Source organism: Crinia signifera, chromosome 9 (genome assembly GCF_055691185.1).
Source record: "Crinia signifera chromosome 9, ASM5569118v1, whole genome shotgun sequence".
In the NCBI taxonomy this organism is placed as follows: Eukaryota; Metazoa; Chordata; class Amphibia; order Anura; family Myobatrachidae; genus Crinia; species Crinia signifera.
The window spans coordinates 82414142-82441642 of NC_139225.1; positions in this window are offsets into that span (position 1 = coordinate 82414142).

Here is a 27501-nt window from a genome sequence, read left to right on the forward strand (position 1 = left end):
CCGCCATTACCAATATTATTTCCAAGTACCCCCAACTGGTCTGCAGAGTACCCCCAGGGGTACTAGTACCCAGGTTGGGAACCACTGATCTAGTTCAACCTATGTTTATAGTAGCTTTTCCCTTGTTGTATAGTATGTTCTGATATTTTAAAGACAGATTATGTTACTTATTCGTACCTATGGATGTTTTCAACCAATAAATGTTTATCCAACCTTATTTTAAACGTATTTATAGTGTCTGCCGACACCATTTCTCCAGGAAGACAGTTCCAAAGTTTGACTGCTCTGACTGTAAAGATTTTTTTTCTTCTAGATGAACAAAATCTTTTTTCTTCTAATCTAAACTCATGCCCTCGCGTCCTAGATTCCTTTCTAGTAGAAAAAAGAGTGTTTGACAGTTCCTTATATTGGCCCCTAATATATTTATACATGTTGAGCATATCCCCCCTTAAACGTCTTTTCTCTAGTGTAAATAGTCCCAAATTGTTTAATCTTTCCTCATAGCTTAAATTCTCCATTCCTCTAATAAGCTTTGTTGCTCTTCTTTGGATTTTTTCTAATTCTACGATGTCCTTTTTATAGTGCGGGGCCCAGAATTGTACTGCGTATTCGAGGTGCGGTCTAACCAATGATTTGTACAGAGGCATAATTACTTTTGAGTCCCTAGTTTCCATGCCCCTTTTAATACATGCTAGAATTTTGTTGGCCTTTTTTGTTTCTATATTACATTGAGCATGACACCCCTGTTTGTTGTCTATTTGGACTCCTAGATCCTTTTCGAGTACTGATTTACCCAATTCATCCCCGCTTAGGTTATAACTAGCACACTGGTTATGTCTCCCAAGACTGCCACACATCCTCCCCCTAATTTTGTAATCCACAATGTTAACAATCACAATAACTCCGCCTTTATCCGCCTTTACATTCCAAGGTTGTGTAGAGCCTGTTGTTCGTTCTTGGTTAAATTACTATGTTTAGTTGTAAGGGCCTCATTGTATTTGGAGAACGAATCCTCCACAAGATGCATAAAAGTGGATATAGATGTATTGGACAATGGGTCAAATTCTGAAGGAATACTTAAATGTACAGATGGAGCCGCTCTTTTTAAAAGTCCGTCAGGAACAGGTTGTGTGCATACAGTTAATTGATACGGTCCTGATGCACAGAGCGGCTTCACTGCATCTACTGGAAGTTCCGGTCTGAGCAGGCCTAGTGCGTCGCTCTCACATTGTTGTTACATTGCCTAGCAACATCTATCTTGCTTAGTTATTACTATGCCGCTGGGCCGCTCCGTGAGTCTGGGCTGCTTTAATGTGGTCTGCAAAATATAAACATTACTGTATGGGAAGGTTAAAACATGCTAATACGTGATTTAATGTTATCAGTGCTATGTAGATCAAATTTGGTCGTATTGTGAGTGATTGATATATAAAAAATAGAGGGAGAAGATACATATCCTATAAGGTCAATAAATCACTGCTAGAGTTGATTGATCCCTGTATTTGGGTGTTTACATTTATATTCTAAGAGAGGAAAAGGCACATGAGGAGAGAGGGCCCTGCTTGTTAAAACTTACATTGTCTACATGAGAATACAGGGCATTCTTGCCTCCTTTGAAAACCACAATCAGGGAGATTACAGTAGGATCCGGTATCTGAGTGGTGAGAAGGCATGTCACATTCTACCCAAAGGGTGTGTCTAGCTCCAGATATGAGTGTATCTATGGTCAAATGCTTGTTTTAGCAAGATATTTTTATATAACTTTAGTAATATATCTTTGGAAGTTTTGCAAGTACAGTACTCATACCAATACTGTTGTCTGCAATATGGGGTTTCTTGTTTGCAACTCTATACTCGCTGTGAGATTTCTTTGCTTCTCACGCCACACAAAATACATGATTAATGATATACCTATGCAATAAATTTTAAATGCAATTTGATCATGTGTGAATTCATCCCTAAGTATGTGATTATGTTTTCAGTGTATTAAATGTTATTTTATTGTGAACACTGTACTGTCTGCTGCTTTTATACACTACCTATTTTCATTGGATGTTTTGTTTTCAAAACCAATATATAGCATTAGCCAAATCAATATGGACACCAGATACTCTAAATAAACAAATCTGTTTAACTAAAAAAATATTACTAATAAAAATTCTCAAACTAAGTCACTCACTAGTAGCAGCACCGGCACACAGATAAGAAAACCCTGTATGATCATGTGCTTTTGTCTCTCTCTCCTGTCAGGGGTTCCAACAAGAAAGAAAAAGGGAGATCTGAAGTACAATGCAGGACACCAGGACATTTATGGCTGATACAGGAACCTCCTTCAGGATGTGTGAGGTTAGGCAAATATGATACAGGGCGGTTTTATGTGAAAAAACAATGGAGTAACCATGGATGGATATGTTTAGGTTCTAATCAGAACTACTTTATCTCATCAGAAAGACCTAAGAAGTCGTCAAAGTAATATCCAAACCTTTTAACACTGGAAGTATAAGTTATCACATTTAAACAAAGCAGTACAACCTAAAAAAATGAAACTGTTTAACAATGAGAATATTTTTTCACTCATGTGCACTCATGGGGAATGGGGCAATAACTGATACCAGGGAAAGCCCATGCTACGATGCTGCTTCTGATCATCTTGAAATGTAATAAAGGACTGTATGACTGAATGACAAAGGGCTCTCAAGTTAAGTTCACAAATGTAATATAGCTATTAGTGATGAAGGGGTAGGAAAAGAAAAAGGGCAGTTCGGGAAATGTTCCTGCTGTTACTAAACCGGAACTGGTGACATGGAATGACTTTCTGATTAACATTAACAGTAACCTCTTTTGGCTTGTGCCCATGGTCCAGAGCAAACAATTACACTTGAATAGTAATGCTGCTGGTTCCACCGGTTTTGGATATTAGGTACTTGTGAATTATCCGGGCTGCCGATTTTGTCCTTAAGTTTAGTTAATTTAAGGACACCCGACCGACGCGATGCCCGCGATTTAGCCCCAAATCGGGGGCATCGCGTCGGTCGTGGCCGTTATAAGGGGCCGCGACGCGATGCCCGCAATTTCCCATAGACAGTAATGTTAAAAGACACGATGGACCCGATTTCCCATAGACAGTAATGTTAAAAGACGCGATGGACCCGATTTCCCATAGACAGCAATGTTAAAATAAAATGCCAATGTGAAATTGGCCAATATGGGCATTTCACATTGGATATGTTTTAAAAAAAAATGTTTCATGGCCCCCCACCACCGTTAACGCCACCCCACTATTGACGCCAACCCGAAGCGTGGCGAGCGCAGCGGTACGCGTCCTCCGACCTTTTCATACCCCTACTATCCACGTCGGCGTGGAGTTGAGAATAGAATAGTGTGGCGAGCGCAGCGCGCCACCGAGCCCGAAGCGTGGCGAGCGGACGCGGATACCTTCACAGGTATCCGCGTGCCCTTGCGGGCTTCACAGGTGTCCGCGTCCCCTCGCGGGGCACGCTGCGCTCGCCACGCTTCGGGCTCGGTGGCTCGCTGCGCTCGCCACACTATTCTATTCTCAACTCCACGCCGACGTGGATAGTAGGGGTATGAAAAGGTCGGAGGACGCGTACCGCCGCCCCTCGCGGGCTCGCTGCGCTCGCCACGCTTCGGGTTGGCGTCAATAGCGGGGTGGCGTTAACGGTGGTGGGGGGCCATGAATTTTTTTTTTAAAAACATATCCAATGTGAAATGCCCATATTGGCCAATTTCACATTGTCATTTTATTTTAACATTGCTGTCTATGGGAAATCGGGTCCATCGCGTCTTTTAACATTACTGTCTATGGGAAATCGGGTCGGAAATCGGGTCCATCGTGTCTTTTAACATTACTGTCTATGGGAAATCGCGGGCATCGCGTCGCGGCTCCTTATAACGGCCACGACCGACGCGATGCCCACGATTTCGGGCGCGATGAAAAAATCGGCAGCCCGGATAACTCACAAGTACCGGATATTATTGGGATAGTGCCCGGTGAGCTGCTCCTTGACTTGCAGATTGGGTGATGGAGGGTTTGATCAGGATTTGCATTTACTTTAGCTCTGCCTCAGCATTGACGATCTAGAATTGTGGAGGTACCGCATAAAACAATCAAAACTGTTTTCTGATGTGACAGCTTTGGAATTGGTTCAGGTCATCAATTTTCACCAGGTCTCATTGCTGCTGGCTTTACCCATCCTTAGTTTAGTGTTATTTCATTGTTGCTCCTGTATAACAAATAATGAAATAAAAATACCAGATAATGCTGTAAATGTAAAACACAATATAAGACAACATTTAGCACACATTCATGCATGATTTTAGTTTATTGTAAATGTCCTACAATGTTTTCCTCATACAGAACTGAGAAGTACATACATTTTGTAGTATAATAAATAATGCACACTACAGTACACACAACATTAAGCATTACACAGCCCTATAGATTTGTAATTGATCATGAAAAGCTTATTTGTATACAATACATCAGCAAGGGTAGTGGCATACATTTACAATTGTAGTTACAGCAGTGACATATGACACACGTGAGGTATCAATATTCAAGCATCAGGTGTTACTGTAGTGCTGAGTGCTGTGAATGATGCACTGATGGTGCGTGGCTTTAATTGCTGGAATTGTTTTGTTTTCTGGGCATTCCAAACTGAAACTCACTAATCTCTTCTCAAACTCATTTCCCTTTCACATTCAATATAGGAAGAGGGGGGGGGGGGCTACTAGACTGCACACCCTGTAATGTACCTTGTTGAGATTTTTAGCTATATGAAAAACAGGGGGTTTGCAGGTGCACTATGCACTCATTACTGCTAACATATATTCCTTTTATATTTAATTTATGAGATTGTTGGCATACATTTGGCCAAACATATGTACCTGCCCACCACGTTAAGGTTACCTCTTTAGAGCAGGTCCCTAGCACTATGGGTTCATGCCTGGAGTGCACCCCCAAACCAGTCCAGCAAAACCACCCCAGGGCATCACATAAATAAAATATAGCCGTGAAGTTCAATAGAGTGTAAAGTGTCATAGAATGTATGGCATACTTGCCTACCTGACCCTCTCCATGCGGGAGAAAATGCTCTGTTCCTGGACTTCCCTGGTAATGTATGATTGCCATCACCTGTGGTGAAACACCTTTACCTAGCTCCCCACAGGTGATGGCAATCATACATTACCAGGGAAGTTCAGGAACAGAGCATTTTCTCCCGCATGGAGAGGGTCAGGTAGGCAAGTATGATGTAGGGTATGTGAAAGCAACTAATAGTGATAAGGGGTGTGTCAAAAGTACAAAACTGTGAAAAAATATATGTGAAAAAATTCAAAAAATACATATAAAAAAGACATACATAGAAAAAATTATGAGATGTTTATGTGACTTTATGTGCAAAGTAGCGATGCCCTGACGTGGTCCAGCCAGACAAGCCCAAGGGGGCCCGCACCCAGACAATTACCCCAATAAAACTGACATATGAGGGTGGTGGGGGAGGGGTGCTAATCTAGGGAGAAGCAATCTCAGGCTTCTGGTGTGTAAGAATACACAATATAGACCACGGGTGTCAAACACAAGGCCCGCGGGCTAAATCCGGCCCGCCAGACCTCGTCATGTGGCCCGTGCAGCCGCCGCCAGCCTTCACCTTTTATTCTCGCTTCTTTTTTTGACACAAGAAAGCCACCTACAAGCCAGAGAACGTCTGCCCTCTAGCGGCACCGGCCGTTCTACACAGGAAACCTCCACTTGTTTTTATATTGAGCGCATGCCATCCTGTGATGTGACAGATCCAACGGCTGCCTGAACCCTTCTCTCCTTTACTGTAAGTAGATACAGATGTATCGGGCCTTATTCTTGCTGGCGATCCTCCAGCAGCATGCAGATATGGGATTTTCAGGTTTCGGTCTGGCATAGAATTCCTTAAGCCGAAGTTGACGTGATAGCCTGAAGTGTTCAATTTCCCATTCATTGTGGTTAAAGGAAGTAGAAGGAATAAAACTTAAACCCTTAGAAAGAACATTTTGTTCAGTAGTCGACAGCTCATAGGTAGACAAATTTACCACTACACCATCTATTGGATTGGCGTTTTTTTTCCACGTCCTCTGCCGGTTTTTTTGGCCACCTCTTCTGGTGTAGTTACGTGACCGCCGGTGCGGGCACGTGTCGCCGCTCCTAAAGGGACTTTTGATTTTGGAGCATTGGTGTTATGTACAGAGACGTCACTTTCAGAAGAATTGAATTCAGTAGATGAGCCTTGTGTCAACTTTTTCTGGAAGTTCTGTCGACGAAAGAATGGTTTTCTATAGTTTTTACTGTGAGGAGTGGTCCATTGATAGACCGAATGCGTCTCATAGTCCATGTCGACTTTGTTTTTTTTTCTCATTTTTAAATTTTATGAGATCTCTTTTATAGGTTTGTAATTGCGCATTGAGTTTAGCGTACCAGTCAGTCTCTTTATCATCTTCCAGGGTAGTCTTGTGTGTTCTTTCAAAATCAGAGATCTTTTGTTGGGTTAAAGTCACTTCCTTAGATGAATGCTCAATGATTAGGAGCATCAAATCAAACGCACATTTATTGACAATCGATATCCATTTTCTGCAAAATATCGGATCATGTTTAACCCCTTCCTGACACAGCCAGTTTTTGCGTTCCTGACAGAGCCATTTTTTTCAAATCTGACATGTTTCACTTAAGTGGGGATAACTTTTTTTTGCTTTTACTTATCCCAGTGATTTTGAGATTGTTTTCTCGTGACACATTGTACTTCAAATTAGTGGTAAATTTGGGTCGATACAGTCTGTGTTTTTTTGTGAAAAATACCAAAATGTCGTGAAAAAATGGAAAATTTTGCAATTTGCAAAATGTCACATTTTCTGCTTGTGAGACAAATAAACATACCACTCAAAATAGTTAATAACTAACAAAGACCATATGCTGTGTGATTTAGTGGGAAAATTATAGTCTGCGCTGATAGCTGCCTATACTCAATTCTAACTCAAAGCTAATACTCCCCTCCGGGTCCCAGTTGATTCAGATGTGGTTTCTTCGTTTAGTTGTTCTTATCAAAGTATATGAAATGACATAAAAAGAGAAAGAGAGAGGGCTGCACCCCTCGTGTAATCCTGTTTCTACAAGCAACACTTCAGAATATATTCTAGATGGTATATATATAATCTCCAATCTTATAGAGTTGGGGTATCACCCCCTCACAATCCTACTCACAAAAGGAGTAGATCAGTGTCGCATATCAAGAAAACAAAATCTCCAAGGTTATCAGCTGATGGGTGTCGGGGGATCTCCCCTAAACCAAATACTCACAATAGAGTTGACATTTACTCGCATGAAACAGGTTCTTTGTATCCCGGTGTAGGAACCAGTGAAAAATGATTCTGGATTCTTGTACAATTGAACAAGTATCCTTTTATTGCAATATATACAATTAAAAACAGTGTTTGAGGCTGCTTAAACTGTGTGGAGCCGGTAAGGGCTGGACGGAATGATGGTAAAAAGTAGGTGGAAACAAGTCTTACCGGGGCCCCTTGTTCCTTGTCCACCGCCAGTCCACGTCCTTTTCCGCTCCACCAGCTGTTTGCCTCCTCAAAATAAAAGCAAAGGGAACTCCACCGACGCGTTTCGAACTCTAATGGTTCTTTTTCAAGGTGTATTTTGTTCCCTCTGCCTTCCAGATATTTATAGTGATGTACTTCCTGTCACAGGTGCATACGATCTAATCCTAAGTGTTTCTGTATATCTTCATATGTATCTTCAACATCCAATGGCTGGCGCATAGTTTATACAGGTTCCTGGTAGGGTTAGTATTCATCATAACGTAACGTCACTTCCGGTGACGTAGCTGCGGCTCCCGCGTCGTTCTCAAGTTAGCGCTGTGTTCTCCGATTGAAGTCTCCTTCCGTAACGTCACTTCCGGTACTTTTGTTCCGGCCTTGTCTATCCCCCGGCTTCCTATTATGCGTTCCAGCTGCTTATTTCCTGATGACGTATCTGCGTTCCATCTGCAAATACGTGGGCTGTTTAATCTGTATCGTTTTACGTGCCAATGTCATCGCGTGAATTTTAATCTTGATCCAAACCTATTAGGATCAAATTAGCAGCATCAGGTTCTTTATTTAGCAGCATCAATTAATATTTAGCAGCCACAGTATATATGTTTATTTTAAAAGCATCGCAAAGGAATTACTCAAGGGGACATGATGAATTAGCAGCATTGATTATATAAAAAATTTCTTTTATTATAAAAAAATTTTCTTTATATAAATATTATTAGCAGCAGATATTTGATGATAAATAAGCAGCCTATTAATTTTGATAAAAATAATAGATAAGGTATAAATACACGTGATCTAAGAGAAATTGCTTAAAAAAGAAGGGGGTGTTTCCAATTTTTTGGACTTATATAGAAAGATTTTTTTTTTTAAATTAATTTTTCTTTTAAAAGGGGGAATGTTTTAAGAAAAGTTTATTTTGAGGAATATTTGATAATTAAATTAAATAATTAAAAGCGGAGAAACGAGGAAGATAATTTTTAAAAGGGTTTGGGTAAAAAACAGTTATTTTAAAAAGCAGATTTGAAAAAATATATATATAATATGGGCCCTAAAGGAACCATTTCAGTTCAAAGTCCTGATTGAGACCATCAGGGGCCAAAGTCTTGCAATTATATATAAGTTTCATTTCTGCTTGTGCCAGTATTTTGGGCAAATTTTTGTTCCTTTCAGTGGTTTTTACCAGCTTTATGCCCCAAAAGCCTTTTATTTCGCTGGGAGAACATTTGTGCTGAGTTTTAAAGTGAGCGGATAAGGAGTGTACTTCCACCCCCTTCCGAATGTTTCTCAAATGCTCTCCGATCCTGGTCTTAAGTGGTCTGGATGTGCGTCCAATATAGAATTTATCACAGGAGCATCTAATTGCATACACCACATTGGCGGTGTTGCATGTGATAAACTCTTTTATCTTAAAGTTTTGTCCATTGATAGAGATGTTTTCAAATTTTGATTGGCTATTACTCGGAATATTACGGCATCCAAGACACAGCCCACATCTGTAGAAGCCTATGGAGCGGTTGTAACTTTGTCTGGTCTCAACCGCTGGACATAGGCTTTGTACTACTTTGTTTTTGATGTTTGCAGATTTTCGATAAACATGGACTGGTCTATCTGGAAGATGTTTACCTAATATTGGGTCCTGTTTAAGGATGTTCCAATTCTTTTTGAATATTTTTTCAATTTCTTTGTGTTGAGCACTATATTAAGTAATAAATGCCCATTTCATCCTATCATTCTGGCGTATTCTTTCTTTTGGCTGTAGCAAAGTCTCTCTTTCAATTGCTCTTGCTTGTGCCAAGCCCTGTTCTACATTTTCTTACTCATAGCCGCATGATTTAAAAGCCTCCTTCATTCTTGTAGATTGTTCCTCAAAAATATTGATCTCAGTACAGTTCCGTCGGAGGCGTTTAAATTGGCCTCCGGGGATCCCATGCAACCAATTTTTATGATGGCAGCTGTCTGCCTGAATGTATGCAGTTGAGTCCGTGGGTTTTTGGTACGTCTTTGTATGGATGGTGCCATCTTTGATGTAAACAGTTAAATCTAAAAAGTTGATGGTATAATGATCAATATTAAAAAGAAGTTTAATGTTAAAAGGATTTTCATTTAAAAAACTGCAAAAGAGGTTTAGTTCCTCCAGACTTCCCTTCCACACGAATAAAATGTCATCAATATATCGATGCCAGGACACCAGGTTTGCCCCATATGGATTATTGGTCCAGATGTAATGTTCTTCCCAGTAACCCATAAATAAATTTGCATAACTTGGGGCAAACCTGGTGCCCATCGCTGTTCCTCTTTGCTGAAGGTAAAAATCACCCTTGAATAAAAAATAGTTATGCTCTAGGATAAATGGAATTCCCTCCGATATGAATTCCTGGAATGATGAACTAATGTCAGATTCTCTCATTGATTCTTTTACTGCCGTCAATCCGTGTGTATGTTCAATAATCGTGTATAAAGAGCTTACGTCAGCACTAACTAGAATAAAGTTTTCTTCCCATTTTATTAGATTGAGTTTGTTAATCGTTTCTCCAGTATCCTTGAGGTGTGACTTGTTTTTTAAAACAAGGGGTTGGAGATGGTGATCGATTAATTCGGACAAATTGGCTGTCAGGGAATCTACTCCCGATACGATCGGACGTCCCGGAGGATTAATAGGATCCTTATGTACCTTCGGGAGTATATAGATTGCAGGGATCTGAGGATCTTCTGCAATCAAAAATTTAGCTTCATTTTTACTCAGAGTGTTGTTATCTTCATATTTCTTTACTAAAGTCTCCAATGCCTTTTTATAGTCTGCAGTTGGATCTTTCTTCAATTTCTTGTAGGTCGTGCCGTCACTCAATTGTCGGATTACCTCTGCCGTATAGCTAGGGGTATCCATGATGACTACCCCCCCCCCTTTGTCGGCAGGTTTGATAACAATGTTATCATTTTTCCTGAGGGCTTCTAGGGCTAGGGTTTCCTTCTGGGTAAGATTGCATCTAATCTTCTTTTTCTTGACATCCTTAAGGTCATTCAAAACTTTCGCTGAAAAAACATCCAGGAAACTTCCTTTCATGTGGGCAGGGAAGAAAGTTGATTTTGGTTTGAATTTATCTATCTGAATTTCAGTATTCTCTGTATCAGTTTCTTCCTTGTTCTCCTTTATGAGAAAAAACTTTTTGACCGTTAGTTTCCGGATGTATTTTTGAACGTCCACATATAGCTCGAACTCATTTATTTTATTCGATGGGGCGAATTTCAGGCCCTTTTCTAAAACCATCCTCTCATGTGCATTTAAGATATGTGAGCTGAGATTGAAAATTTTGATAGTGTTCTTGTTGGGAGCTATCATTTCTGCTTCATCTTTCTTCTTTTGTCTTATTTGTTTGTATTTCTCCTTTCTTCGTAAAATGTTCTTCTTTTTCCGTATTTTAGAAGTATTGCTCTTACCCCCTCTTTTGCCCCTTTTATGTTGGTAAATTACCTCACTGGGTGTGGGATCCTCCCTCGTTCTAAAAAAGTCGGGGTTCCCATTCTATGTTCTCTTAGGGGTTCATATCTATTTTGCATGTCAATTCTATAATTTTTGAATTGTTTGTCTTTTCTTCCTGTGTCATGATCATACACTCTTATTTGATCTTGTTTTTGTCTCCAATGTGGAGGGCTATATTGTCTGTCCCGATAGGTTCTTCTAGGTATATTTCTTTTCCTCCAGTGAGGTGTGTTATGTTTCTCATTATACCTCTCTCTAGATCTCTCTCTTACTGGTCTTTGGGGATACCTTTCGGGATACCTTTCTGTTGAGGTATCTTCACGTCTTCTTTTCAGGTATTCTCCACGATGGAATCTTTGTTGGGAATGATCTCTTCTATTTTTTGGATAGTCTCTCTTATTTGACTTTTTGGGTGGTGGCGAGGTTTCTTCTTTGAAGGTGCCGTCTAATATTTTTTTGTCTCTAACAAATTTTCTAATTTTTCTCTCTTTTAAATTTTTTTCTATTTTTTCAAGATTGTATTCTATTTCTTCCTCTAGATCTTTTAATTCTGGTAAGTGACAAAAGGGTTTGATGTTATCTTTTGTTTTTTCAATTTTTTGTTCTACATCCTTAAACTCTCTTTTGCGTTCTCTAATAATGAGGTCCATCAGGGACAGGGAGCATTGTTTGGTAATCTTATCCCAATCAGTTACAAAATCCTCAGATACATTTGAAAAAGATGCTTTTTTATCAATGATAAGCCCTTTAGGTATCATTTTGTTAGCTAGATATTTTTCTAGCGTCGCTATTTCCCACCAAAGGCGGCACTCCTTTGTGAGATCTTTTTCCAACTCACTCATAATATTTTCCAGATTATTGTCTAAAATTTCATAATTCTCTCCAATATTGGAAAATAAAGTGTCTAATCTTGTTTTTCTAGTCTCCCTGAAGGTGAACATGGTGTTTGGATGCTGCAGACTAATTGACCCTTAGGTGGACGGGGGAAAAAGCTGTGTGATTTAGTGGGAAAATTATAGTCTGCGCTGATAGCTGCCTATACTCAATTCAAAAACAAAAGGAGACCACCCAGTCTCCCTACAATGTGCAATAGAAAAAGATAGTGTTTTGAAATGTTAATATAGGCGCTTAAGAGTGACCAAAGGGGAAAAAAGAAGAGAAGCTAATACTCCCCTCCGGGTCCCAGTTGATTCAGATGTGGTTTCTTCGTTTAGTTGTTCTTATCAAAGTATATGAAATGACATAAAAAGAGAAAGAGAGAGGGCCGCACCCCTCGTGTAATCCTGTTTCTACAAGCAACACTTCAGAATATATTCTAGATGGTATATATATAATCTCCAATCTTATAGAGTTGGGGTATCACCCCCTCACAATCCTACTCACAAAAGGAGTAGATCAGTGTCGCATATCAAGAAAACAAAATCTCCAAGGTTATCAGCTGATGGGTGTCGGGGGATCTCCCCTAAACCAAATACTCACAATAGAGTTGACATTTACTCGCATGAAACAGGTTCTTTGTATCCCGGTGTAGGAACCAGTGAAAAATGATTCTGGATTCTTGTACAATTGAACAAGTATCCTTTTATTGCAATATATACAAATAAAAACAGTGTTTGAGGCTGCTTAAACTGTGTGGAGCCGGTAAGGGCTGGACGGAATGATGGTAAAAAGTAGGTGGAAACAAGTCTTACCGGGGCCCCTTGTTCCTTGTCCACCGCCAGTCCACGTCCTTTTCCGCTCCACCAGCTGTTTGCCTCCTCAAAATAAAAGCAAAGGGAACTCCACCGACGCGTTTCGAACTCTAATGGTTCTTTTTCAAGGTGTATTTTGTTCCCTCTGCCTTCCAGATATTTATAGTGATGTACTTCCTGTCACAGGTGCATACGATCTAATCCTAAGTGTTTCTGTATATCTTCATATGTATCTTCAACATCCAATGGCTGGCGCATAGTTTATACAGGTTCCTGGTAGGGTTAGTATTCATCATAACGTAACGTCACTTCCGGTGACGTAGCTGCGGCTCCCGCGTCGTTCTCAAGTTAGCGCTGTGTTCTCCGATTGAAGTCTCCTTCCGTAACGTCACTTCCGGTACTTTTGTTCCGGCCTTGTCTATCCCCCGGCTTCCTATTATGCGTTCCAGCTGCTTATTTCCTGATGACGTATCTGCGTTCCATCTGCAAATACGTGGGCTGTTTAATCTGTATCGTTTTACGTGCCAATGTCATCGCGTGAATTTTAATCTTGATCCAAACCTATTAGGATCAAATTAGCAACATTAAACTTCTTTTTAATATTGATCATTATACCATCAACTTTTTAGATTTAACTGTTTACATCAAAGATGGCACCATCCATACAAAGACGTACCAAAAACCCACGGACTCAACTGCATACATTCAGGCAGACAGCTGCCATCATAAAAATTGGTTGCATGGGATCCCCGGAGGCCAATTTAAACGCCTCCGACGGAACTGTACTGAGATCAATATTTTTGAGGAACAATCTACAAGAATGAAGGAGGCTTTTAAATCATGCGGCTATGAGGAAGAAAATGTAGAACAGGGCTTGGCACAAGCAAGAGCAATTGAAAGAGAGACTTTGCTACAGCCAAAAGAAAGAATACGCCAGAATGATAGGATGAAATGGGCATTTATTACTCAATATAGTGCTCAACACAAAGAAATTGAAAAAATATTCAAAAAGAATTGGAACATCCTTAAACAGGACCCAATATTAGGTAAACATCTTCCAGATAGACCAGTCCATGTTTATCGAAAATCTGCAAACATCAAAAACAAAGTAGTACAAAGCCTATGTCCAGCGGTTGAGACCAGACAAAGTTACAACCGCTCCATAGGCTTCTACAGATGTGGGCTGTGTCTTGGATGCCGTAATATTCCGAGTAATAGCCAATCAAAATTTGAAAACATCTCTATCAATGGACAAAACTTTAAGATAAAAGAGTTTATCACATGCAACACCGCCAATGTGGTGTATGCAATTAGATGCTCCTGTGATAAATTCTATATTGGACGCACATCCAGACCACTTAAGACCAGGATCGGAGAGCATTTGAGAAACATTCGGAAGGGGGTGGAAGTACACTCCTTATCCGCTCACTTTAAAACTCAGCACAAATGTTCTCCCAGCGAAATAAAAGGCTTTTGGGGCATAAAGCTGGTAAAAACCACTGAAAGGAACAAAAATTTGCCCAAAATACTGGCACAAGCAGAAATGAAACTTATATATAATTGCAAGACTTTGGCCCCTGATGGTCTCAATCAGGACTTTGAACTGAAATGGTTCCTTTAGGGCCCATATTATATATATATTTTTTCAAATCTGCTTTTTAAAATAACTGTTTTTTACCCAAACCCTTTTAAAAATTATCTTCCTCGTTTCTCCGCTTTTAATTATTTAATTTAATTATCAAATATTCCTCAAAATAAACTTTTCTTAAAACATTCCCCCTTTTAAAAGAAAAATTAATTTTTAAAAAAAATCTTTCTATATAAGTCCAAAAAATTGGAAACACCCCCTTCTTTTTTAAGCAATTTCTCTTAGATCACGTGTATTTATACCTTATCTATTATTTTTATCAAAATTAATAGGCTGCTTATTTATCATCAAATATCTGCTGCTAATAATATTTATATAAAGAAAATTTTTTTATAATAAAAGAAATTTTTTATATAATCAATGCTGCTAATTCATCATGTCCCCTTGAGTAATTCCTTTGCGATGCTTTTAAAATAAACATATATACTGTGGCTGCTAAATATTAATTGATGCTGCTAAATAAAGAACCTGATGCTGCTAATTTGATCCTAATAGGTTTGGATCAAGATTAAAATTCACGCGATGACATTGGCACGTAAAACGATACAGATTAAACAGCCCACGTATTTGCAGATGGAACGCAGATACGTCATCAGGAAATAAGCAGCTGGAACGCATAATAGGAAGCCGGGGGATAGACAAGGCCGGAACAAAAGTACCGGAAGTGACGTTACGGAAGGAGACTTCAATCGGAGAACACAGCGCTAACTTGAGAACGACGCGGGAGCCGCAGCTACGTCACCGGAAGTGACGTTACGTTATGATGAATACTAACCCTACCAGGAACCTGTATAAACTATGCGCCAGCCATTGGATGTTGAAGATACATATGAAGATATACAGAAACACTTAGGATTAGATCGTATGCACCTGTGACAGGAAGTACATCACTATAAATATCTGGAAGGCAGAGGGAACAAAATACACCTTGAAAAAGAACCATTAGAGTTCGAAACGCGTCGGTGGAGTTCCCTTTGCTTTTATTTTGAGGAGGCAAACAGCTGGTGGAGCGGAAAAGGACGTGGACTGGCGGTGGACAAGGAACAAGGGGCCCCGGTAAGACTTGTTTCCACCTACTTTTTACCATCATTCCGTCCAGCCCTTACCGGCTCCACACAGTTTAAGCAGCCTCAAACACTGTTTTTAATTGTATATATTGCAATAAAAGGATACTTGTTCAATTGTACAAGAATCCAGAATCATTTTTCACTGGTTCCTACACCGGGATACAAAGAACCTGTTTCATGCGAGTAAATGTCAACTCTATTGTGAGTATTTGGTTTAGGGGAGATCCCCCGACACCCATCAGCTGATAACCTTGGAGATTTTGTTTTCTTGATATGCGACACTGATCTACTCCTTTTGTGAGTAGGATTGTGAGGGGGTGATACCCCAACTCTATAAGATTGGAGATTATATATATACCATCTAGAATATATTCTGAAGTGTTGCTTGTAGAAACAGGATTACACGAGGGGTGCGGCCCTCTCTCTTTCTCTTTTTATGTCATTTCATATACTTTGATAAGAACAACTAAACGAAGAAACCACATCTGAATCAACTGGGACCCGGAGGGGAGTATTAGCTTCTCTTCTTTTTTCCCCTTTGGTCACTCTTAAGCGCCCATATTCACATTTCAAAACACTATCTTTTTCTATTGAACAAAGACCATATGTCTACTTTATGTTGCAATCATTATCTCAACCTCCTTTTCATTTTTTTGGACACTAGGAGGCTTCAAATATGAATAGCAAATTCTCAAATTTTCAAGAAAATTTCAAACACTGATTTTTTTAGGGACCAGTTCAGTTCTGATGTGACTTTGAGGGACTTGTATGTGAGACACCCCCATAAATGATGCCATTTCAAAAACTGCACCCCTCACAGTATTCAAAACAGCATTTTGGAAGTTTGTTAACCCTTTATGTGTTTCACAGGAATTAAAACAAAGTGTCGGTGAAATTTCAAAATTTCTTTTTTTTTTGCAGAGTTTCAATTTTAATACATTTTTCTAACGAATACAGTAGATTTTACTAGAGAAATGTGACTAAAAATTGATTCCCCCAATTCTTTTGTTTTCATAAATATCCTATATGTGGCCCTAGTGTGCACGTTGACCAAACCACAGGCTTCATAATAGAAGGAGCACCTACTTGATTTTGGAGCCTCCTTTTTATGAGTTTTTTTTTAGGCACCATGTAGGTTTCTAGGCACCATAAGTGCTAAAAGTTAGGAACCTCCCCCACAAGTCACCCCATTTTGCAAACTACACCCTTCAGGGAATTCATTTAGGAGTATAGTGTACATTTCAAACCCCCAGGGGTTTCACCAATTTTGATACAACTGGGCTGTGAAAATGAAAAAATTTAATTTTTCATTTTCACAGCTCAGTTGTTTCAAAATTGGTGAAACCCCTGGGGGTTTGAAATGTACACTATACCCCCTGATGAATTCCCTGAAGGGTGTAGTTTGCAAAATGGGGTCACTTGTGGGGGGGTTCCACTGTATGGGTGCTTCAGGGGTCATTCAACCAGAATCTGTGCTGCAAAATCCAAAAATCACTCCTTCCCTTCTGAGTCCTGCCATGCACCCAACTGGTATTTTTTGGTCACATGTGAGGCATTGCCATACTCGGGAGAAATTGGGGCACAGATTTTGGGGTGCTTTGTCTCCTTCATTCCTTGTGAAAATGAAAAATTTTGAGCCAGATCTGCATTTTTGTGTAAAAAAATGTAATTTTTTACACAAAAATGAAGATCTGGCTCAAAATTTTTCATTTTCACAAGGAATGAAGGAATGCGTTCCAATAAGAAAAACCAGCGTGGGTTACGTAATGTTGGTAATGACAGCTCTGGGGGCGGGCTATGCGTTCCAATGCGAAAACCTAGCGTGGGTCACGTAATGCTGGTAATGACAGCATGTGTTTACATAGTTCAGTGGGAGTTTAGGGGGCGGACTAAGCGTTCCAATATGAAGAACTATGTGGTGATGAGCACATCACATGGTTAATAACTAAGTTCAAAAGCATATATATTAACAATACTGTGAGGGATAAGCTGTCAAAAAAAATGACATAAGGTGAATGGAAATAAGTGTCATAGCGAGTGAATGACTAATGAATGGGGCATGAGCTCAGCTTTATGGAGTGCAGATTCTGCGTTCCAATCATTGGATAATAAAAAAATAAATAAAAATAAAAATAAAAATTATGCATTCTAGATTAATCTCCATAATAAATAATGGAAAGTACATGGGTAGAAAATTAAAATTAAATAGCCATAAGATGAATGAGAACATGTGTCAAAAGTGTTGTAGATGCGAGTACTCTCAAAAAGTGGGTGTGTACTCATCTATACATAACTAAAATTATAAAAAAAGGATGGATTCTATGAAAAAAAACTCTCATTGTACTCAAATAAATGGGGACAATTGAGAGATATGTTATAGGATTACTAAATATGATACACCGGATTTTACAATGATCAGCATAAACAGTAGTATCAATATACATAAATCACACTGTGAGGGTTAGCGTATAAATTACACCGTGAAGATCAAGGTGAAAATTTCAACAGGTAATGAAAAGGAAAGTGAAGTTGGATTACCGTGTGTGGCATATCCAATACGGATATGCTAGTGTATACAATAATAAGGAAAGATACTATCAGATAAACCTCTAATAAAGGGAAAGTGATGTGGTAGGTGTACGTGTAAATACACAGTCGTGATAGGCAAAAGGGAAAATATGGAATAGTACCAATAGCTATAAAGAAGGATATATAGATAGTAATTATATGTGAATTTTTTCCCTTTTTTTTTATTGGTTCAAAAAGGACACGATGTCAACATTCTCGTTGAGACCACTAGGGGACAAGGCATTCAATGTGTAAATCCAGAATGTTTCTCTTTTGGAAAGTTTCAGGTCTCTATCGCCTCCTCTAGGATTTTGTTCTACAACTTCCAGTATGGTGAAGCTGAACGTGGTGACATCAACTTTCGAGTCATGGGTTTCTTGGAAGTGCCTAGGGAGGCTGTGGGAGATGATCTTGTTCTTAATATTTCGGATATGTTCCTGTATCCTGATCTTCGCTTGTCTCTTAGTTTTCCCAATATAGATATATCCACAACCACAAGTGACCCTATATATAACATATGTTGAGTTACAAGTAGCTTGATGGTTTAAAGAATGTTCCTTTTTGTCTATCACGCATTTAAAGGGGGCCTTTTCAATGAACTTGCAGCAGATGCATTTTTTGCACGGAATACATCTGTTGCTGTTTGACTGAAATAGGCCGGTATTAGAAGTAGTTTTCTTTTTTAATTTCAGTTGACTAGGGGCTATAATGCTTTTTAAATTTGTTGCACGTCTGAAGATGATGTCAGGTTTAGAAGGAAGGTGTGGACCTAGGATATGGTCTTTGAGCAAGATGTCCCAATGTCTCGATAGAATCTTTTTAATTTGGTGGTTTTCTTTGTTATACTGGGTAGCAAAGCATCTGCCATGGGTCTTGAGTTCTTTTTTCTTGCTGCTAGATGGAATTAAGGTATCTTCTCTGGTGGTATTCAGTGCCTTGGTTCTGGCTTCCTCAATTTTTTCCACGTCATATCCTTTATCTATAAATCTCTGTGCGAGTGATAAGGATTGTGTAAGGAAGTCTTCTTCTTTGCTGCAATTCCTCCTCAGCCGAATGAACTGGGAGTATGGTATACTGTTTTTCCAGTTAGGCAGGTGACAGCTATCGTATGGGATGAAGCTGTTACAGTCAACTTCCTTGAAATATGTTTTTGTTGATATGGGTTCTCCCGGGTGTCCGGTTAGTACTAAATCGAGATATTCGATGCTTTGCCGGTCATGTTTGTGGGTAAATTTTAGATTGAAGTTATTTACCTGTATATATTGTGTGAACCTCTCGATGCTGGCGTCGTCTCCATCCCACACAAATATCATATCGTCAATGTATCTTTTGTAGAACAAAATGTGCGGGGTGAAGTCCGACGGATAGATGTGTAACTCCTCCCACATTCCCATTAACAAGTTAGCATATGATGGAGCAAATTTGGTCCCCATTGCCGTACCGTTTTTTTGGAGAAAGAATTTGTTGTTAAATTCAAAATAGTTGTGGGACAGGATGAAATTAATACTAGCCAGTATGAATATAATTTCTTCTTCCGTTTTATCTGGGACTTTGGAGAGCATGTATTTGACTGCTTCAACGCCTTTGTGGTGTGGTATGGAGGAATATAGAGCTTGGACGTCTATGGTAATCCAACAGTAGTTTTCTTCCCATTGGAAGTTCTTCAGATCGTTCAAGAGGTTGGTGGAATCCTTAAGGTGCGACGCGTTCTTAAGCACATATGGTTGTAATACCATATCGATGAAATGCGACAAGTTACAGCTAAGGGATTGTATCCCAGCGACAATAGGTCTTCCAGGTGGTTGTTGTCTGTTCTTATGCACTTTGGGCATATGGTAGAAGATAGGAATGACTGGGTGTTTTATATTTAGATATTCGAATTCTTCTTTCCCTATCAAAGATTTTTTTCTCGCCTCTGATAATAGGGTGTGTAATTCTTCCTGGAATTGTAGGGTAGGGTCTCCCTCAAGTTCAATATATGTTTCACCATCGTGTAGTAAGTTGTCTGCCTCCTTCAGATAATCGGATGTGGATTGTATTACTACAGCTCCACCCTTTTCCGCATTTCTAATCACGAGGGTCTTGTCATCTTTCAGGATTTTTATAGCCTTTTTCTCTTGTGGTTTTAGATTTCCTTGGTTCCTATGGTCCCAGACTTTGATTTTTCGGAAGTCGTCATTAACTAGGTTGTAGAATATATCGATATGGCTGCCTTTAGATTCTACCGGGTAGAATTTGGAGTGGTTGGCCACTCGAGGCTTCGTATTTTCATCTCTGGGAGGTAGGGGATTCTTGAGGAAGTGTCGTTGTAAGGTTAAATTTCGGATGAATTTATTTAAGTCGATGAACAAGTCAAACTTGTTCACGTGGCCATCTGGAGCAAACTTTAAACCTTTATTTAGTAAGGAGGTCTGTGCTGGGCACAGCTCCCTTTCTGAGAGGTTGATGACTCCTGTTGTCGGTTTTGAAATAGGGGTTTTCTCTTCTTTGGGCTTCTTCTTTCCTCCTCTACATCCTCTTCCTCTCCATGTAGAACTCTTTTTGTGCCTTGTGGCGAATCCAATCTGTTGCGTAGAGTTTCTTCTTTGTGCAGGAAAGTGAAATCTCTTCGCTTCTCCAAAAAATGACTATTAGGGTTCGGGGAACGTCTTTCCGGGGAGCTACTCCTCTGTCTCCAAGCTCTTTCTTCCTGTTTGTCAAAGTTTCTAAATCTCTCTCTATGGGTATATTCTTCTCTGTCGTTATATCGTTTTTTGTACCCGTCTTGTTGGAAAGGTGCTCTATATGAGTTTTTTCTGTAATCAGAATAGTTGCGTCTCACTCTTCTATGGGGTGACTCAAATCTTCTATCGTTTCTAAAAACCGGTTGTTGCCAGCGGGCTTCTATTTGATTCCTGGAGTTGAATGTATTGCGGTAGGGTCCCTTTTTTTGGTTCCCATTAAAGTGGAACTCCTTTTCATTTCTATTTTCTCTAGACCAGTTGTAGACTTGTCCGTTTGCATAGTCATTTTTGTCTCGCTGGAATTTCCTCTGTTTGCGTGTGATAATGTCGTTCTCGAGTTTATCAAGTTTTTGTTGTAGATCCGCTGTGTCGCGTTTGAACTCTTCACTGTCGGAGAATTTTTCCATCAATTTTTCTAGTTTGTTGATTTCTTCCTCTAATTTAACTGATTCTTTTTTCCTTTCGTTAACCAGAAGGTTTAATAGTTTCATAGAGCATTCTTCTAGGGTTGCATACCAGTTGTTCGTGAATGTCTCGTTACTATTAGCCATATTGGGTATTTTATTGAGTCTAAGTCCTCTGGGGACACGTTTAACCTCAAGGTATTTCTCAAGTGTTATAATGTCATACCAGTTCCTCAGCTCTTTACTTGTTAGTTTCTCGGCTGTATTAAGGTATTCATAATAGTCCTCCTCCTCCGATGCAAAAACGTACTCCGTAATATATTCTTTACTTTTGTTGATCTTCTAGTGCGATCATTAAATAATGGCATGTTGATGGGTGGCTGCAACTACGGGTCCTAACAGATAGGGGAAAGTTCACAACTAGGAGTGACTCTAGTCGCGCCACACAGAAGGCTGCTGCTCTAAAGAGACTCCCCTGTTAGTGGGAGACAATAGGTAGGATAGCAGAGAAAAATAGAGAGCGCCAGAGGTTTCCACCACCTTTAGTGCAGTAAATGTGTCAAATGTACAAATAATCAAAACATTTTTGAAAAAATGACATATTTTATTAAAACGTTTGTAGGAAAACGTGTGGTGTCTCAGTTCTTTTGGAGACCGTAACAACCCAACGCGTTTCGTCTTTAGAAAGACTTCATCAGGGGTTAAAAAAGACACTGCAAGTGGTAAAAACATATCAAGTGTAAATATTCCTGTATCCAAAATAGCTGTTCAAATACAGTATCCAATGGTTACAAACATTATGTACATACCGATCAGGAATATATGTAGATGCCTCAAATATTTTCACATTATATGGTGGAATTCAATAAAAAGATAGAGGTCACAATCTAGAGGATCAAAAGTACAAAAGTAGTATGAGATGGATGGAGGGGGAGGAGAGTACGTGTGGAAAATATTTATATATATATATATATATTTATATATATATATATGTGTGTGTGTATATATATATATATACATATATATATGTGTATATATATATATATATATACATATATACACATACATATATGTGTGTATATATATATACACATACACACACATATATATATATATATATATATATATATATATATACTTATATATATATATATATATATATATATATATATATATATATATATATTTCAGTACATTTTTTTTTTTAACACATCTCTAACATTCTGCTGCTGCTGCGGCTTGCGGGGGGGGGTGGGAGGGGGGAAGCGCTGCGTGCGCTGAGGCTGCCTACTGCTGCTGCTGCCGGGGGAGCTGGGGGAGCTGCCGGGTGAGTGCCGGGTGGGTGGGAGGGGGGTGCTGCTCATCGGTGGTGATCGGTGCTGTACTTAACAGCACCGATCACCACCGATCCCTGTGTTACCGAGCGGCTTAGCCGCCGGTAACACAGGAAACGCTGTGAATGGCTGTTCAGATTTGAACAGCCAATCACAGCGATCGCCGACCGGGGGGGGCATCCCTGCCCCCCCTGGGCGGCGAGGGGGGATGTCTGCTGTCAGGGACAGCAGACATCTCCAAACTGTCACCGCGTCTATAGACGCGGTGACAGTTTAAATCCATGACGTACATTTATGCCATGTGTCGGGAAGTACTTCCCGACCATGACGTAAATGTACGTCAAATGTCGGGAAGGGGTTAACGATGGTTGGGGCATTTTTTACTCGTAGGCCCCTTGGGATTTTTTTAGAGCGATAATAATCGCTAAGCGATAAACTGTGGTATCTGTAGTCAATTTCACGGCGTTTGAGTTTAGTCAAGTCTCGAAACAATTAATCCACTGCTATGGCCTCCGCGAGGTCGTCCAAATTGCTGTCACACAGAATAGTCGCAGCTTCAGCGTCGGTGAAGCTAAATACATCACCAATAGCAAATAAACTCGGATTATAGCCACTGTCAGTAGCCTCTGACCCCAGGTCAGGATCCATAAGGGGTATGACAAGATGAATGTCCAGGTAGTTAAAAGAGTCGTCAGATGACGGCACACGCTTACACCAAGTAAGCCAGCCTGGAGAGCCAATGAAAATAGGGGTGCTCAGGACTGGAAATCAACAGAACAATCCACTTGTAAGATTCCTTGCGTGGGTGCCCGTGCCAAATAGACAATACAAGTTCCCCAAAGCACAGCACTCCACTTGGATGCAAATATTATTTATTTTCGCAACGTTTCAAAGCTACTGCTTTGTCCTCAGGCGATACAAAAAATGAAACAAACACTCACATTTAAATGTCTCACCCGTGCTGGCGTCCCGCCCGGAGTCCCGCTCACTTCCGGGTTGGCGCAAGGGTGATGACGTCACCACGCTGCTCAGACGACTTCGTTGGCAGTGGGGGCGTCATCAGTGAACCGTCACCATGGTTACAATAAACAAAACTGAAAAAGACAGAAAAATATCAAGAATTAGACCGAGAAAAGAATAAAAACGCTTTAAAAACAACAAGGCATGTCACATTGTCATAATGTTATACTATAAGAAACAACAAATAGGTAAGTAGCATCTATTGCGATAATACTGCTAAACCGCTGTACTCGTTGAGACCGTGGGGTGTCACAGTCCCTAATCTTTGGATCCAACGAGCTTCACATCTCAATAAGACAAGGCCACGATTGCCACCCCTCAAAGACTGAGGAACGTGGTCAATCATTCTGTATCTAATACTAGCCACACTAAGTTTTTTAGTCATAAAGTGGCGGGCAACTGGTTGATCACTCACACCAGTGGCTAACGCCTTTCTAATGGCAGAACGGTGCGCTGACATACTGTCCTTAAAGGGGCCCTCTGTTTTACCGATGTAAGAAAGTCCACAAGGACAAATGATTTGATACACGGTAAAACGGGAATTGCAAGTTAAGGTATGGCGGATCTGATACATTTTTCCTGAATGAGGGTGAGCAAAATGGGGCCCGACAACATAAAACCGCAGGATGTACAGGTACATCTAATGCAACCCTTGGATTATATATATATTTCATTTACTTTTATAATTCATATTCATACACTATTTCTAGTACTGTTTGATTTTCCTAATCTAGAGGCAACCTGGCATTTTGTTTAAAAAAAAGCACATGCAGCTTAATGAAATCACGTTTTATATTTCCTGCTACTCCGTCATGTATTTTAACTATGCTCTGCACAAAGCTGTGCAATAAAAAAAATGCTTTGTGCTCTAATACATACAGTACATTTAATGCACAAAGCAATGAGACAGACGTGAGCAATGCTACTTGCAACATATTAAAAGCCCCTCAGTATGATGCCCCGTGGACATGTTATCAGTAATTTATTGGTGCATTGTACTTGAGGTTAGCCTCCAGAAAAGCATTTCACTCTGTATTGTGCCGTACCATTCACAGCTGTGAGCAATATAAGCTAATCATTATGGAGGACAGACAGGCTAGGCTGCTCGCTCCCAGATACCTATCACACCAAAGCACCTGCAGTCATTGAATTTTTTATGCATAGTTTTATCACTAAGTATATATCTGAGAATAAAAAGCACAAAGTCTGCAGATTATAACAAGAAGAAGAGCATTCATCTCATATTCCTGTATTTTCCGGTTTGCACATATTTTTTGAGAATACTGGCAATTAGGGGGATATCATTTTTCATGCTTAACTTTATCTTTGTCAAGGTAATGAGTATAAATGGTGTGCATTATAGTCTTCTAAAATATAGCAGTATGCAATCCTTCTTCCACCTGCTCAATTGGAATGATTACCATTGCTTTCTGTGCAAAGTTTCTAACTAGCTCAATGACTATGCTCTTAAGTGGAGTTCAAGGCCCCCTTTGGTTATTACTTTGAGAGATTCCTGTTGCATTTTGTAAAGGAAACATAACAAGATTCACTGCTTGTTTATGTAAGATTTTTTTTTTTTAATCCTTGCATTAAATGGAAATCATTTATAAAGAAAATCAAGGGAAAAGCACTGCAGGAATAAAACTCAATGACCTGCATGCTATATTTATTTACAGGCCTGAATAAAACTTGTATGCTATTACAATGTTCAATGAGCAATTATTATAAACCTACAATGCAACACTGCTGCAATGCTCATACATATTCAGTATAGGGATGCAGAGGTCGTTTGTTCATACCAGATGCCCGGAGGTGAAATATATGGTAGTGCCCCTTCATCCATGTATTAATGGGCACTCGCTGAGACAGGAAACATAGCCTGTACCTGCAATGTGTCCGGTAAGCTGCACTGGGTCTGCACATATGTTTTCAGCCTGACCGTACTGCACAGCGGACCACTTCTGCCTGGCCAGGTATGCAATGTGTAACCTATGGGCTACCACATTTTCAGATGGCGGCAGCTGCAGAGAACTATTTTTGTATTCCACATATTGGTAAATCGGCCATCATTGCATCCCCCATAGAAACCTATGGGGGATGCGGCTGCAGTCCCTCCATCATACATGCTGAACCCTGTAAATGGGTATTTTTGGAGATAAAGCTGCAAATATACTTTAATAAAAAGTCCCCTATGTACTAAAGCCTGTGACACAAGGGCTCCAATATCTTTTTGCTGGTATTACACTATGGAAGCCTATGGGCTTCTTTCCACAGTCCTTGCTGAAAGGGATCTGAACAAATTTACCAGCATTTACCACAGACACTGCCCTTCATCGCATGTGCAGCTGGACTCTTCGGTCATAAACCCGAAAGTCCATGGCTACCGGTGGCAAAGGAGGGATAGTAACAGGTATCCCAGATATCTGCTGCAGTCCCTACTTCATACCTTGCAGGGATCCTTAATATTTGCAGGACAAGAATGCTCGCAGCGCTAAAAATTATTTCTTACAAGTGAATCAAGTTCTAAAAATAACAATTTAATGACACAATAAATGAATATATAAAAATAACAATTGATCCTGATATAATTAAAAGGTAAATACAATGATAGCTGATGTGGATTTGGACTTTATGAAATGATATAACCTATACTGGACCGGGCGTATGTCCCTTGTGAAAAGTCTTTGGAAGACCGCTGGAAGTACGAAGATCCTGCAGAATTAGGGCAAAGGTTACCCAGCGGTGTATGCAGTGTAGGTCCAAAGGTGGCAAAAGTTCTCCCAGGATTTGGGGCTCAGGTCCAGAAAGTGTATCCTTAATATTTGCAGCTATCACCAGAAATTGGTGTTTTGGGGGAAATAGCTGCAAACATTATAAAGTGATAAATGGTCAGTCACTGTGTAAGGCTCCAACTCTGCAATTCTGTATGCTGCAGCATTCAATCACAGTATAAAGAGCAGGGCATGCTCTATATACTATACATTGCATAAGTGCTGCAGTATACAGGGTGCAGCGTATGACCTGCTCAGCAGCATCACATATATATTATTAGATGTCTCCCTCACGAGCAGAGCACTGAGTCGCTCTGTTACAGCATTAGCATTAGAGGCAGACAACAGGAGACAATGGAGTAAGTGCTGCCCCCTTCTGGGCTAGAAGCCCGGCGCCAAATTACTCCATTGTCTCCGGGAGTTCCGCCACTGTAGTGATGTATAACGGCTACTTTTTGTGTATCTCTGGCCATGTTTTGAATCTAAATCTGTTCCAAAACACAACCCTTTTTTGTTTCATGTTTTGGATCTGGATTTAAAAAAAACCCATAAAAAACACTGAAATTGCACAATGTTACTGAATGAACAAGGCTCAGGTGACACAAAAGGGAGGATGTCCCTAGGTGTCCAACTGCCTTACCCCTGATTATTGCAGCTTTACATAAGCTACATAAGGCAAGACAAAGTGTTGTCCGGATCTAGACAAAAATAATTCCAGACCAAAGAGGTGTATTTTTTGGTCTCAGGCATGTCGATGAGCTTTTTCATCCCATGGACAACAACCTTCTTGCCCAGTGCCTCATTTAAGCAAACCACATCACCATCCTCCTCGTCAACTTCCTCCTCAGTGCCAGCTAAATAAATTTCCTCCTCCTGGTATACTTCAACAGTGACACCTTCAATCTCAAATTCAGGAACTGGACTGTGGGTGATACTACCAGCATATGCAGCTGGCGTGCAAATAGTGGAAGGAGCCACCTCTTCCTGTACAGTGATGGGAAGATTAGGCATCACAACCACCAGCACACTTGGAGTCTCCATTGGGATTTGTGATACCATGTTTTTGGAAGGCACAAATGTTTGCTGTGTTTTTGACAGGGATGCTGACTACACTGACTACCGTATATACTCGAGTATAAGTCGACCCGAATATAAGCCGAGGCACTTAATTTTACCTCAAAAATATTGGGAAATCTTACTGACTCAA